Raw genomic sequence first — 12,500 nt, 5'->3', positions numbered from 1 at the left:
GATCGAAGCTTCACTCTTTGAACGAGGCTTCGGCGGCGGAAATTGTTCTCCATATAGACTGAAAATATTGGCGCGGCGGAGGAAAGAGAGGAAAACCAGAGAGAAGGTTATTGATGCAGTGAATGAAAACCTGCTTGTGGTGGACGTGACTAAGAATCGTATTCACAAAAATTATATAAATCGTAACCTTAAATATACATACATACATACATACATATATACATACATACATACAGCATCATCGTCATCGTCATCATCATCATTAGGTTCTGAATTTTTGTTTGGTAAGACGTAAGCATCTCACAGCCTTCATTTATTTATATTATTTACTTGTTTATTTATTTATTTATTTATTTTATGTACGAGGGACACTGGCCAAGGGCAACAAAAACCCAATAAAAAAAAGAAGCCCACTGAGATGCCAGTCCCATGTTGGCTATGAGATCTGTCTATCCGCATATATATCTATCTGTCTGTCTATCTGTCTGTCTATCTATCTATCTATCTATCTATCTATCCACTTACCATTTTATCAGTGTATCTATTCATCTGTCTATTTTTCGAACTACCTGTTTATATGACCTGTCAATCCTTAACCCATCTATCACTGTCAGTCTACCAAGCTATCTGTCTGTCCACCCTTCATCATCCACCCATCTATTATCTGCCACTGACTCCACCACCCTCCCATACTGTTCTCTCTCTCTCTCTCTCTCTCTCTCTCTCTCTCTCTCTCTCTCTCTCTCTCTCTCTCTCTCTCTCTCTCTCTCTCTCTCTCTCTCGTGTGTGTGTTTTCAAGAGTAGTTCTTTTGAGATTTGTTTTGTTTTGTTTGGAGGCACGGTGTTTAGCTACTTATTATCATTTTTTTCTCAGTGTTTTATATTTATTTTTGATCCATAAGCGGACCGTCAATAGATCAGAGCACTTATGACTGAGAAAACTATAAAAAAAAAAAAGTAACGAGTGCATTATGTTACCGCACTTCTGACTGTGACCATACCCACCTATCTAGCGGTCTGTAGCATCTCTTCACCGCCTCTGTGCCCCTTAGATAAGACCCAGCGCTCCCTTAACCTTCAACCAACGCCGCCCATTACTCACTGCAGTTAATGATAGATCAAGACCGCCGACGAAAAGGGTTTTAAAATTGCTGGCTAGGCAGAAGGTCAGAGTGAAAGATTAAATTATGGAAGGGATCAAGGGATTATATAATATTGTATGAAACTACGTGGGGTGGGAATGATTGAGAGGGAGAGAGAGAGAGAGAGAGAGAGAGAGAGAGAGAGAGAGAGAGAGAGAGAGAGAGAGAGAGAGAGAGAGAGAGAGAGAGCATAGATTAAGTGAACAATTTACATAATCATAGTAATTTAATTACTTAAATTCTTTCCTTGCGGTATCCCCTCTCTCTCTCTCTCTCTCTCTCTCTCTCTCTCTCTCTCTCTCTCTCTCTCTCTCTCTCTCTCCCTCTTTTAGTCTGACATAATTGTATAAAGTCTCAATTTTACTTCGTCTCTGTGGTTTTGTGATCCAACTCGTGTACTTTATCCTTTGTGCCTTGGTGCCACTACTGGTGCTGCTGCTGGGGACAATACATACAGTACATGAAGGAACGGCCTTGTATTGATGTTCAGTTTCACTCCCTACCTTCCTTGCGTGGTGTCTTCTGTATAGCAATTGCGTTTTCTGTGAGCCGTTTTCATTTCTGGATTGTGGCTTTTGTTTTCTGCTACATGAAACCTGACTTTTATTTTTCTATCTATTTATTTATTTATTTATTTTTATTTATTTATTTATTTATTTTATTTTATTTTTATTTTTTTTACATTTGTCATTTAAAGCTTTTTTTGTGTTTTGGAGCCTACTCGTGGGAATTTGTGTGTGCGTGTGATATTTTATTTATTTTTTTATCATTATCATTTTGTTATTGTTGTTATTGTTGTTTGTCAATAAATTACCTATCCGTACATTCATCCTTCTATTGCTTCATCTATCTGCCTGTGTATCCATCTATCTATCTATCTATCTATCTATCTATCTATCGTATTCACTGGTTTACTCATCAGGAAGTAGTCTCGCCCGTCCACACGCACACCTGTTAGTCCCTCAACCATTGCACACCCTCACCTGTCCATACACCTCCACCTGTTAAGTCATGCACCTGCTTCCGTCTGCCCACACATTCCTCGCACGTGCCATTCATTATATTCTGCCTGCAATAATACAGCAAGGTCTTTGATAATCGCTTAGAATACATGAGCTTCAATTTACTTCCCACCTTTCTTTGCTGCTTCCTTAAAGAGAGAGAGAGAGAGAGAGAGAGAGAGAGAGAGAGAGAGGAGAGAGAGAGAGAGAGAGAGAGAGAGAGAGAGAGAGAGAGGAGAGAGAGAGAGAGAGAGAGAGAGAGATTGCTTCCTTCATTCTCTCTCTCGTCTCCATTGTTAACTTAGTCTTTTTAAGATTCAACACACACACACACACACACACACACACACACACACACACACACACACACACATACACCTGCTGCAAGAGATAAAATTATGCATCATTATTTTCAAGATAGTTGAGGCAGTGTGTGTATGTTTTGTATAGGCCTGTGATGATACGCCTAATTTCTATGCATAAAAGAATGGCTACAAGAGAGAGAGAGAGAGAGAGAGAGAGAGAGAGAGAGAGAGAGAGAGAGAGAGAGATAGCGAGATCTACGGTAATTAAGAGATAAATTAAAATGTGATCCTTGTCTTTCATGCCTTGAGGAAGTGGAGAGATGTCTGATGAAGAGAAAGAGAAAAGAAAATGGAAGAAAAAAAAAAGTAGTGAAATAACGAGAAAATGAACATACAAATCTATTTCTTCTTTACCTATTTTTATCTTAATTACTGAGAATTTTGCTTGCGTCATCCTTGTTACATCCTCCACTCTATCACTTAAAGACCTGTATCGCAACTAATTTTTTTTATCGAATCTAAATATTATATAGAAAATAAGATAACACTGAATTAAGAAAAGATGTGGTTGTAAGCTAAAAGTAATCAGTCATGTGTTACTTATCTAAACCAATACGTCTCTCAAGAATGTGAATATAAAACGTGATGATCTGGAAATGTAATAAGGAAGAGGAGAGTCAAGGGGAAAAACGCCAAAAAAAAATGCTGAATGTTTCCTTGGAGTTTAAGAATAGAAGACTCGAAGGAAAGGAAGGAAAACAGGAAAGGAAGGCACGTCTTTTCAAAGGGATTATTAAGTTTGATTTCTCAGCTCCTTGAATACCGCTTCCTCCTCCTGCTCCTCTTCTTCCTCCTCTTTCTCCTATTTTTTTTTTTTATTCATCTTTCCTTGCCTTTCCTTGCTTTTATCTGTCCTCCTCCTCTTCCGTTTCTTGTCGTGCTCTTCCAGTCCCTATTTCCCTTTCCGTTTGTTTTCCTGTCCCCTGCACGTCAACACCACCACCACCACCACTACTACCACCACCATCAGGCGTGTGTGTGTGTGTGTGTGTGTGTGTGTGTGTGTGTGCTCGCTTGTTTTATTATTCCGTTGCTGTGGCACGGTCACTCACCCACTTCCCCCCTTATTCACTCACTCACTCACTCACTCACTCAATCAGTCAGTTTCCTTGTGATCCGTTCTTGCATTCTTCCTTCCCTCCGTCTTTCCTTCCTTCGTTCCTTCGTTCATTTCTTCCTTATTCACTCCCTTCCTTATTTTTAGCTTGCTTTCTCTTCCATCTGAGTGACTCTTTCTTCACTTACAGTTGTCTTCCTTCGTTCTTTACTTCCTTCCTTCCTTCCTTCCTTCCTTTCTTCCTTTTTTCCTTCTTTCCTTCCTTCCTTTCCTCCCTCCCTCCCTCCCTTCCTCCCTCAGTTCTTTTCTTCCTTTCTTCCTTCCTTTTTAACTATTTATGTCTTGCTTCTTTAATCTCATGATCTCTTAGTTATATTTGTTCCTTCCTTCCTTCCTTCCTTCCTTCCTTCCTTCCTTCCTTCCTTCCTTCCTTCCTTCCTTCCTTTTCTTACCTTACTTTATCTTCTATCTCTGTATATCTCAGGGTTTCTCTTTACTCTCTATCACTGCATTGTTGTGTGCAGGTTGCAAGTGTTGACAGACAGACAGACAAACAGGCAGACAGACAGACAGACAGACAGACAGACAGACAGACAGACAGACAGACAGACAGACAGACACGATAAAAAAAAAGCCATCAAGAAATCATTCCTTCTCTGCCTGAATGTTTTGCTCCGTTTTCTTTTTCTTTATTTCTTTTTTTCTTTTTTTTTTGCCTTGTTTTCATTCTCTCTCTCTCTCTCTCTCTCTCTCTCTCTCTCTCTCTCTCTCTCTCTCTCTCTCTCTCTCTCTCTCTCTCTCTCTCTCTCTCTCTCTCTCTCCCCCTCCGTGCCTTTGCGTGTGTCTGTGTATTTTATGTTTCTTTTGTCTTTGCTTTTTGGAGTGGAAGGTGTTAACAGGGATCACACACACACACACACACACACACACACACACACACACACACACACACACACACACACACACAGTCACTAGGGAAATATGGCGTATGTATGTAATTGTTTCTTGATTTTTCTCTACTCTAAGGTATAGAAAGGGGAGGAGGAGGAGGAGGAGGAGGAGAAAGAGGAGGAGGAGGAGGAGGAGGAGGAGGAGGAGAGGAGGAGGAGGAGGAGGAGGAGGAGGAGGAGGAGGAGGTGGTGGTGGTTCTATTACTAATAATGACGGTGGTGGTAGTGAAATTATGATGATGATGATGATGATGATGATGATGATGATGATGCCACTGTATCTCTGTAACTGCCTGTGTGTGTGTGTGTGTGTGTATGTGTGTTTGTGTGTGTGTGTGTGTGTGTGTGTGTGTGTGTGTGTGTTTGTGTTTGTGTTTGTGTTTGTCAGTCCTTGTTCTTTTCACCTTATTGTGTTTTCTTCGATTTAGGACTTTCTTTCCTTTTACTTGTTTCTTCTTTCCTTCTTTTTCTTGTTCTCTCATTCTTTTCGCTTCGTTCTAAGCTTTGTTTCGTTTTGTTTCCCTCCTCCTGCTTTTCTTCGCTTTTCTTTCATTCTTTTGTGCTTCTCATTCTTGTTCTTTTCATATTTCTCTTCATCACTTTCGTCTTTGTGTCTTTTGTTCTTGCACTCTTCCACCTCCTCCTGTCCTCTCCTTTCCTATTATCTTCTCTACTCTCCTTCCCTCCCTCCCCTCTCCTCTCCTCATTTATTCCTTTACAACCTCCAGACAACAGCACGCAACACAAACTCCCTCATTTTATCCACATATTTGCACCTTTTTTGACTGATAAACGACTGGAAATTTTAAGGTGTGCCACTGGAAGAAGTCGTTCTTAGATATTCCACACCAAAAAAAAAATTAAGGAGTGCGATCGTGTCCAACCAGAAGGACACCGCCAGCCTCTCCCGGCACACGTGGTGGTGGATGCAGTGGCAGGTCTGGACAGGTTTGGACACGCTCATACATGATTCACCGCTACGTGTCAACAACCTGGCCATGACTTATTCGCCCACGTAGACTCGGGGGGTTGGGGTGATATGTACTGCAGGGAGAGAGTGACACGCATACACGTACACGCAACACGCATATGCATTCACACGTACAGCTCATGCACACCTAGTACACGCACACACTTACGCCAGGTTAAAATGTATACACGGACACATGTACCAAGGGATATCTACACACACACACACACACACACACACCAGTACTACACACTCAAGTCAACAAAGCTCAGAAAACCAATTTACTTCTTGCCTGCGGGATCATATGTAACTTTCACGAGTGTTAGTGAACGAGGGGTGTGTGTGTGTGTGTGTGTGTGTGTGTGTGTGAACTTCACTGGCTGGGAACACACGGGGAAGGAAGGAGGTTGTGATGCGGTTTAGGTTTGGGCTATTTTTTTTTTTTTTCATAGAATTAGGCTGTGTTCACTGATTAACTTTACATAGACCTCTTAATGTTTGTCTTTCCTTCTTATTACGATATGAAATTCCTGAACCTATACTGACTTGCGATTTCATTATTCCTCTACAATTTCATTCGTATATTTCTACGGATGATATCTCTTCCGCTAATAATCCACGACCTAGAATCGAACTGGCAATCATGAGACCAGAGAAAGAGACGAGCACCGTACCAAAGAGCCACCGATTGAGAGAGCCGAACTACATAATATTATACACTCCCACCTCTCCCACAAAGAAACCTCCATGGCCTAGTATCGAACCTTGAGCCTTCAGACCGCAAGTAGAGCACGGTACCAGAGAGCCAGCGATTGAGAGGGCTGGGCTACACTAGGAACGCGTAAATCCTTAATCCCTGTCATTCACTGTTCTTAATTGCACCGCCCGTCGCGCCCCGCCAGCAGCCAGGGATATAAAGCAACAGGGGGGAGTCACTGCTGGTGGGTGCCTCAATATTTGATCGAATACCCGAATACCTGCTGTGAATGTGTGTGTGTATCGATGGTTTTGTGGATGAAGGGTTGTGGCAGTGGTGCTGGTGGTTGTGGTGTGTGTGTGTGTGTGTTGTACAGAAGCATAAAAAATCGGCTGTCTTTATATATTTTTTCTCGTATTTGCAGTCTCTAGATGTATACGACGTGTGATTTAAGTAGTGCGTATGTGGCGTGTGTAGACATTTGTGTCAGTCAGAGTGGCAATAAGAATCGTTTGAAGTTTTGGCAACATGAGGGATTGCGGGAATGAAAGGCAAAGAGGTTGAGAGAGAGAGAGAGAGAGAGAGAGAGAGAGAGAGAGAGAGAGAGAGAGAGAGAGAGAGAGAGAGAGAGAGAGAGAGAGAGAGAATTTTTCCGTAAATCCTTTTAATATAGTTAGAAAGAGAAAGAATGTGATTAGTAATTAGAGAAGAAAGAGATATATAATTAGAGGGAAAGAAAGAATGAAAGACATACAGACAGCCAGACACAGAAAAAGAGAAACGAAATGATATGAAAGACGCAATGGGTGAACTGAACTGGATTGAACTGAATTGAACTGAACTGTAGGCAGAATTCCGTAAAGGAGACAATACCCATTGAAAAGACACACACACACACACACACACACACACACACACACACACACGAAATTGAAATAGCCTAGACAAAACTTCGTAAATGAGACAAGATCCATTGAAAGAGTGACGTCCGCGGCAGCTCCCTCCACTCTCAGCCTCCGGGCGCACCTCCGTCAGGCCCTCCGAGAATGGTGCACACACTCCGTCACCGTCGCCAAACAAGTAATCTGTATATCTTTTGTTCCCTTTGTGCTGGGAAGCCGCCGCCGGCCAGCGTTGTGACGGCTACCGTGTGATAGTACACACACACACACACACACACACACACGCACGCACACACACATACGTTTCGATGACAACTCGAAAGAGAGAGAGAGAGAGAGAGAGAGAGAGGAGAGAGAGAGAGAGAGAGAGAGAGAGAGAGAGAGAATATGAATAAGCTTCCTTTCAGACAAAAGAAACTTGCACTATAAAGGAAACATGCTAAACACGAGCATGCTGAAAGAAAGAAAGAAAGAACTAAAGAAAAAAAAAACTAATACAAAGCTTTTTCACCTTTCTTTCATCTTTTGTTATGGAGGATATGTGAATACTGTTTCTCTAGAAATAAATAAATAAATAAATAAATAAACTCTGTGTGCATTTAGATACATCCATTCACATATGGGGAGGTACGAATGGAGGCGGGTCAAGGTTGAGGATTTAATAAAGATGAAACTATAAGTAGAAACGAAATATGTCCCCACAACTTCCTCATAGCTTCGCCTTTCTTTAAGTAAGAAAAAAATATATTTCTACGATGCTGATATTTCTAAGAATCTGCGTCGTTTGAAGGATATGAGAGAGAGAGAGAGAGAGAGAGAGAGAGAGAGAGAGAGAGAGAGAGGCGGAGGGGAAAAAAACAGATAGGACAACAAATTATGATAACTAGTGAGTCTTGTCTTTCAGTTTTTAATCGCCTATCTATAAATTCTGGTACTGTGTGATGACTCAGAATAATTTGTGAAGACTTGCTATAACTCGTGTGATTCTTGCCTTTCAGCTCCCAACTACTTTTCTACAACTTTTGGTATTGTATGATAACTTACAGAATTACCTGTGATGACACCTGATAACTCGTGATTCCTTCTTTCCAGCCCCTCAACCCGTCATCACCTCCTGCATGATTCAAGAGGCACAAATCAGGTCAGTACAGGAAGTATATTGGCTTCCATTATTTACTAGCATTTATTATTATTTTTTGTCTCCTTTATTAATAATTTCTTTATCTTAAGGTTTGGTATAGGGACTAACACCTGTAAGCTTATTAGCGACCTGCAGTTTGTCGTAATCTCTTCTCTTCTTGTATACAGTTGGGATTAAGATGTTTATTATAGTTGATGGGTGACCTTGAAACATCTGGTACCTTTCGCTCACTCGGCATTTGTTTTTTTATTCGTTTTATCGTGATCCAAGAAACATTTGGTGCGCTTCCCTGACCCGGCAGTGGTTTGTTTATTAATTTTATCGCAGTCCACGAAATATCAAGAAGAGATGAAACGCAAAAGAGGGACTGAATGAAGGAGGAGGTAAGACAGTAGAAGGAATAAATGAGGGAGGAAGAATATAAGCACGGTTACAATAAGCTAGATTTTATGAAGTTGTTTATTTATTTTTACGAAAGCTTGAACACAAACGATTGATCTTTTGAAAATTACCTTGTTTCGTTTATTTTCTTCAATATGCGCAGAGGACTAGAAAAAAAAAATGTAAAATCATGCGGAATAAATAAAAAAAAAAACGTCGTTGAACGGAGATGAAAGAGAAGTTATATTTTCTTTTACCTTTTTTCAGATTTGTTGTGTATTATATTTGTAGGTCACTTGAGAAATTGTATCAGCTCACGCCTCTAACAGCCATCCTACTATTACCATTTCTTAAGTATTTAGATGATTTTTTTTTTTTTTTTACCTTACGTTTATTTTACATTCGTGGAGCTGACTGCACAAAAAAAAGTAAAAAAAAATAGATAAATAAAAATAACAGTACAATAAAAATAGAAACAGAAATAAGCAATAAAGCAATAAAAAAAAACAATTCTACAATAAAATAATAAAAATATAAAAATAACTAATATAAACAGTCAGAAAATAGAATAAAACAAAAATAAACAGTAAAAAACAGTAAAGTCATAATTCCAGGAAACAGACACTCTTGAACTTCCATTACACAACACACCTGCTCATACTTCTTGTGAGTATTGAACCCCTCCTGGTGTCCTTTCATTTGCCGCGTCTATGAGGGGCGGGCGGCACGTGCACAAGGCAGAACCAGGTGGGATCGTAAAGGAGACTGAATAACTGACTGACTGACTGACTGACTGCGACCAACCGACCGACTGACTGACTGACTGACTGGCTCACGCTTTCACCTCTACACCACTCGTTCATCCTGTGAGTCACGAGGTGTTAATCTTTCTCGTTATATTCAGGTGTGGTTCTGGATCTGACTGCGCGTGTGAAGGAACGAGAAAAAGGAAAAAAAGTTAGTTAGTCAAAAGTAATAAGTTTACTCACACTTGCATTAATGTTTGCTCTTACACATAGTAGTAGTGGTAGTGGTAGTAGTAGTAGTAGTAGTAGTGGTAATAGTAGTAGTAGTAGTAGGAGTAATAGTGGTGGTGGTGGTGGTGGTAGTAGTAGTAGTAGTAGTATAGTAGTAGGTAATAGTAGTTTAGCAAATACTCCTTATAGACTATGTTAGCTCGTGGACAAAATTTGCTCGTATTTTTACTCGTAGTAGTAGTAGTAATAGTAATTTATAGAATAAGTTTGGTTGCATTTTTACTCTTCTTACTAACAACTTTTCTCTCCGTTTTCTTCCATTCCGTTGATAATCCAAGCCTGAAGACGACAGTACGTGTGGAAAAAAAAAATGTATCGTTCTCAAGGGGCAATGTGTCACCCGTAGCACCTAAATTGCACTCTTTTTTGTGGGGCGGCAGCGGAGGGGCGAGGAGGGCAGAGGGGGAGGAAATACAAACTTTACCAGCAGCGCCACCCGAGGGAACAATGTTTTCTCTCCTTTCTGTTATTTATTCCAGTTCATTTTACTTCTCTCTTCATCTGCGTCCAGTCCTGTGCTCGTGTTGCGGGAGGGAAGCAGCGGAGGCGATTTTCAGGAAGACCGATTGATAGATAAATTAAATGATATAGAAATCAAACTAGGTTAATAAATTGCTGAATATGTAAATAGTACTGAATCATGTTTTTTTTTTTTTACGTTTACGAATCAGGTCCAGATAAATTAAGCAATGTCACGCAACGTAACCTAACTTACTAACTTAATATACTTTAACCTGACCCTAACCTAACCTAACCTAACCTAACCTAACCTAACCTAACCTAACCTATCCCAACTTAATCTAACCATAATCCTAACCTAACCTAACGTACCTTAACCTATCCTAAAGTAAGATGGCATGACGAAAAGGAGAATAAGGTGACGTGTTTAGAATAACAGAAGCTGCAGGTAAAGAGAGGATGTTAGTTGTAGGAATGAAAGGACAATGTAATGAGTGAGTGAAGACTGGAATGAGAGAAAAGCAAACGTAAAACTTCAATAAAGAAGACACAGAGGCGAGGGACCGGAGAGAACGTGAAAAGAGTATTATTTTTAATTGTACAGATGAACGGACACAGAAATGAACGAATGAAGGAAAATGGACACAAGAAGAAAAGGAGTTGGATAAAAGAAAATGAAAACTAAAAAAGATGAAGAAAATGGAAAGAGAAATTTGAGAAAACGAGATAAAAATTTGAAAGAGTTGAGATCGTTCATCTGTTTGTTTGTTATCGCCATCGTTCGTTTGTTTGTTTATTTATTATCGCCATCGTTCGTCTGTTTGTTTGTCTGTTTGTTATCGCCATCGTTCGTCTGTTTGTTTGTTTCTTTGTTATCGCCATCGTTCATCTTTTCGTGTGTTTGTCCATTTGTCGCCATCGTTCGTCAGTTTGTCTCTTTGTCTTTGCCGTTGTCTGTTTGTCCTTGCTGATTGTCTTTGCCGTTTGTTCGTTTGTTTCCTTGCCGTTGTCTGTTTGTCCTTATCATTTGTCAGTTTGTCCTTGCCGTTTGTCAGTTTGTCCTTGCCGTTCGTTTGTTCATTGTCATTGTCAGGTGGGAGTACAGTACAGCCAGGGCCACAAAGCTCCAAGTCTCCAAGGCTCCAAGGGTCCAAGGCTCCTGAGCTCCAAGGATGCAATTAATGTTCCCAAGCTCAAAGGTTCCAAGTCCCCAAGGCTCCAAGTGTCCAAGGCACTAAGTTTCCAAGGCTCCAAGGCTTCAAGGCTCCTGAGCTCCAAGGTTCCAATAAAGGTTCCTGAGCTCCAAGGTTCCAAGTCTCCAAGGTTCTGTCTCCAAGGCTCCGAGTTTCCAAGGCTCCTGAGCTCCAAGGCTCCAATAAAGGCTCCTGAGCACCAAGGCTCCAAGGCTCGGCGCCTCAGTCGTCACTCAGGGATGGGCGGGGAAGGAGTGCACTGCAGTCCGCCACCCAGTCCTGCACGTCGCGGCCTGCGGGAAAGGCTGCGCTGCACAGGAAGGGCACGACGCGCAGTGCTCCTCGCACCACCCCTAAGGCCAGCCACCTTGCGTCTGCCGCCCCCCGCCGGGCGTCCCGCTGACTCAGGTGTTCGTCCAGAGCCCGCAGCTCGGCGAGGCCAATCGCGCCTCGCCTCGCTGCGGCCTCGCGTCGCCGCGTGGCGAAGTCGTAGAATCGGATCAGCGCCATGGATCGCTCCAGGTACTGATCGACTCCAGTCAGCCGCCATACGGGGCGGGCGCCCTGCGGGTGGGGCACCAGCACGCCCCGCACGGTGACGCTCCCGCCGCGGGTGCGGGGCATCAGCCGCAGGGCGACGTCCGTCACCGGCAGCAGAGGCCAGTGCAGGGTGACGGGCACCTCCAGCACCGACCCGCTGTGCCGGGCCAGGGCCTCCCCCTGCCCCTGCTGGAGCAGGATGGGCCTCCCGTCCTCCTCCTGCCGAAGGAACTGAGCCTCCTGCAGGATGAGGACGTCCTCGGTCCACACCACCTCGCGCCTCACCAGGTCTTTCTCCTGGCAGGCGGTGCAGACCTCCACCGAGGGGACGTTCCCCACGGGGTCCTGCAGAGCCACGGGCTGCTTCTCGGCTGCCACCTTGGCCCTTGCTTTGGCGGCCCAACGGCGGGCGCGCTCTCGCTCCCGCCGGGCCGCCGCCTCCCTGACCTCCACCAGGCGCTTCTGCCGGGCGGTCAGGTTCACCTTGCCGTACACAAAGAGCTCACCGTACAAGACCATCTTTGCAACTCAACTTAGGAATAGATTCCGAAATGAAATAGAAAACCTTCGTGCGGCCAAAAGATCTGAATTACTGCATCACAGCTGCTGCTGTCGCTGGCGTCTGTAGCGCCACTCAAAACTTGGGAATGGCCGCTACATTATGC

At 42.7% G+C, this 12,500-nt stretch overlaps 1 protein-coding gene and 1 long non-coding RNA gene across 2 annotated transcripts in view; one reads left to right on the top strand and one right to left on the bottom strand.

Moving 5' to 3' along the window:
- The window catches only part of LOC135105876 (putative sodium-coupled neutral amino acid transporter 11), a 122,056-nt gene that overhangs the window by 45,287 nt on the left and 64,269 nt on the right, over positions 1-12,500 (bottom strand). The gene's annotated exons all lie outside the window — the stretch shown is intronic.
- LOC135105877 (uncharacterized) overlaps positions 1-12,500 on the top strand; it is a 114,350-nt gene that overhangs the window by 48,498 nt on the left and 53,352 nt on the right. Inside the window, exon 3 of the long non-coding RNA XR_010271034.1 lies at positions 8,177-8,225. This is a non-coding gene — a long non-coding RNA (uncharacterized LOC135105877). The remainder of the gene's footprint in view (positions 1-8,176; positions 8,226-12,500) is intronic.

Source organism: Scylla paramamosain, chromosome 12 (assembly GCF_035594125.1).
Source record: "Scylla paramamosain isolate STU-SP2022 chromosome 12, ASM3559412v1, whole genome shotgun sequence".
NCBI lineage: Eukaryota > Metazoa > Arthropoda > Malacostraca > Decapoda > Portunidae > Scylla > Scylla paramamosain.
The sequence above is the reverse complement of the archived record's forward strand: the minus strand, read 5'-3'. Positions and strand labels throughout refer to the sequence as shown.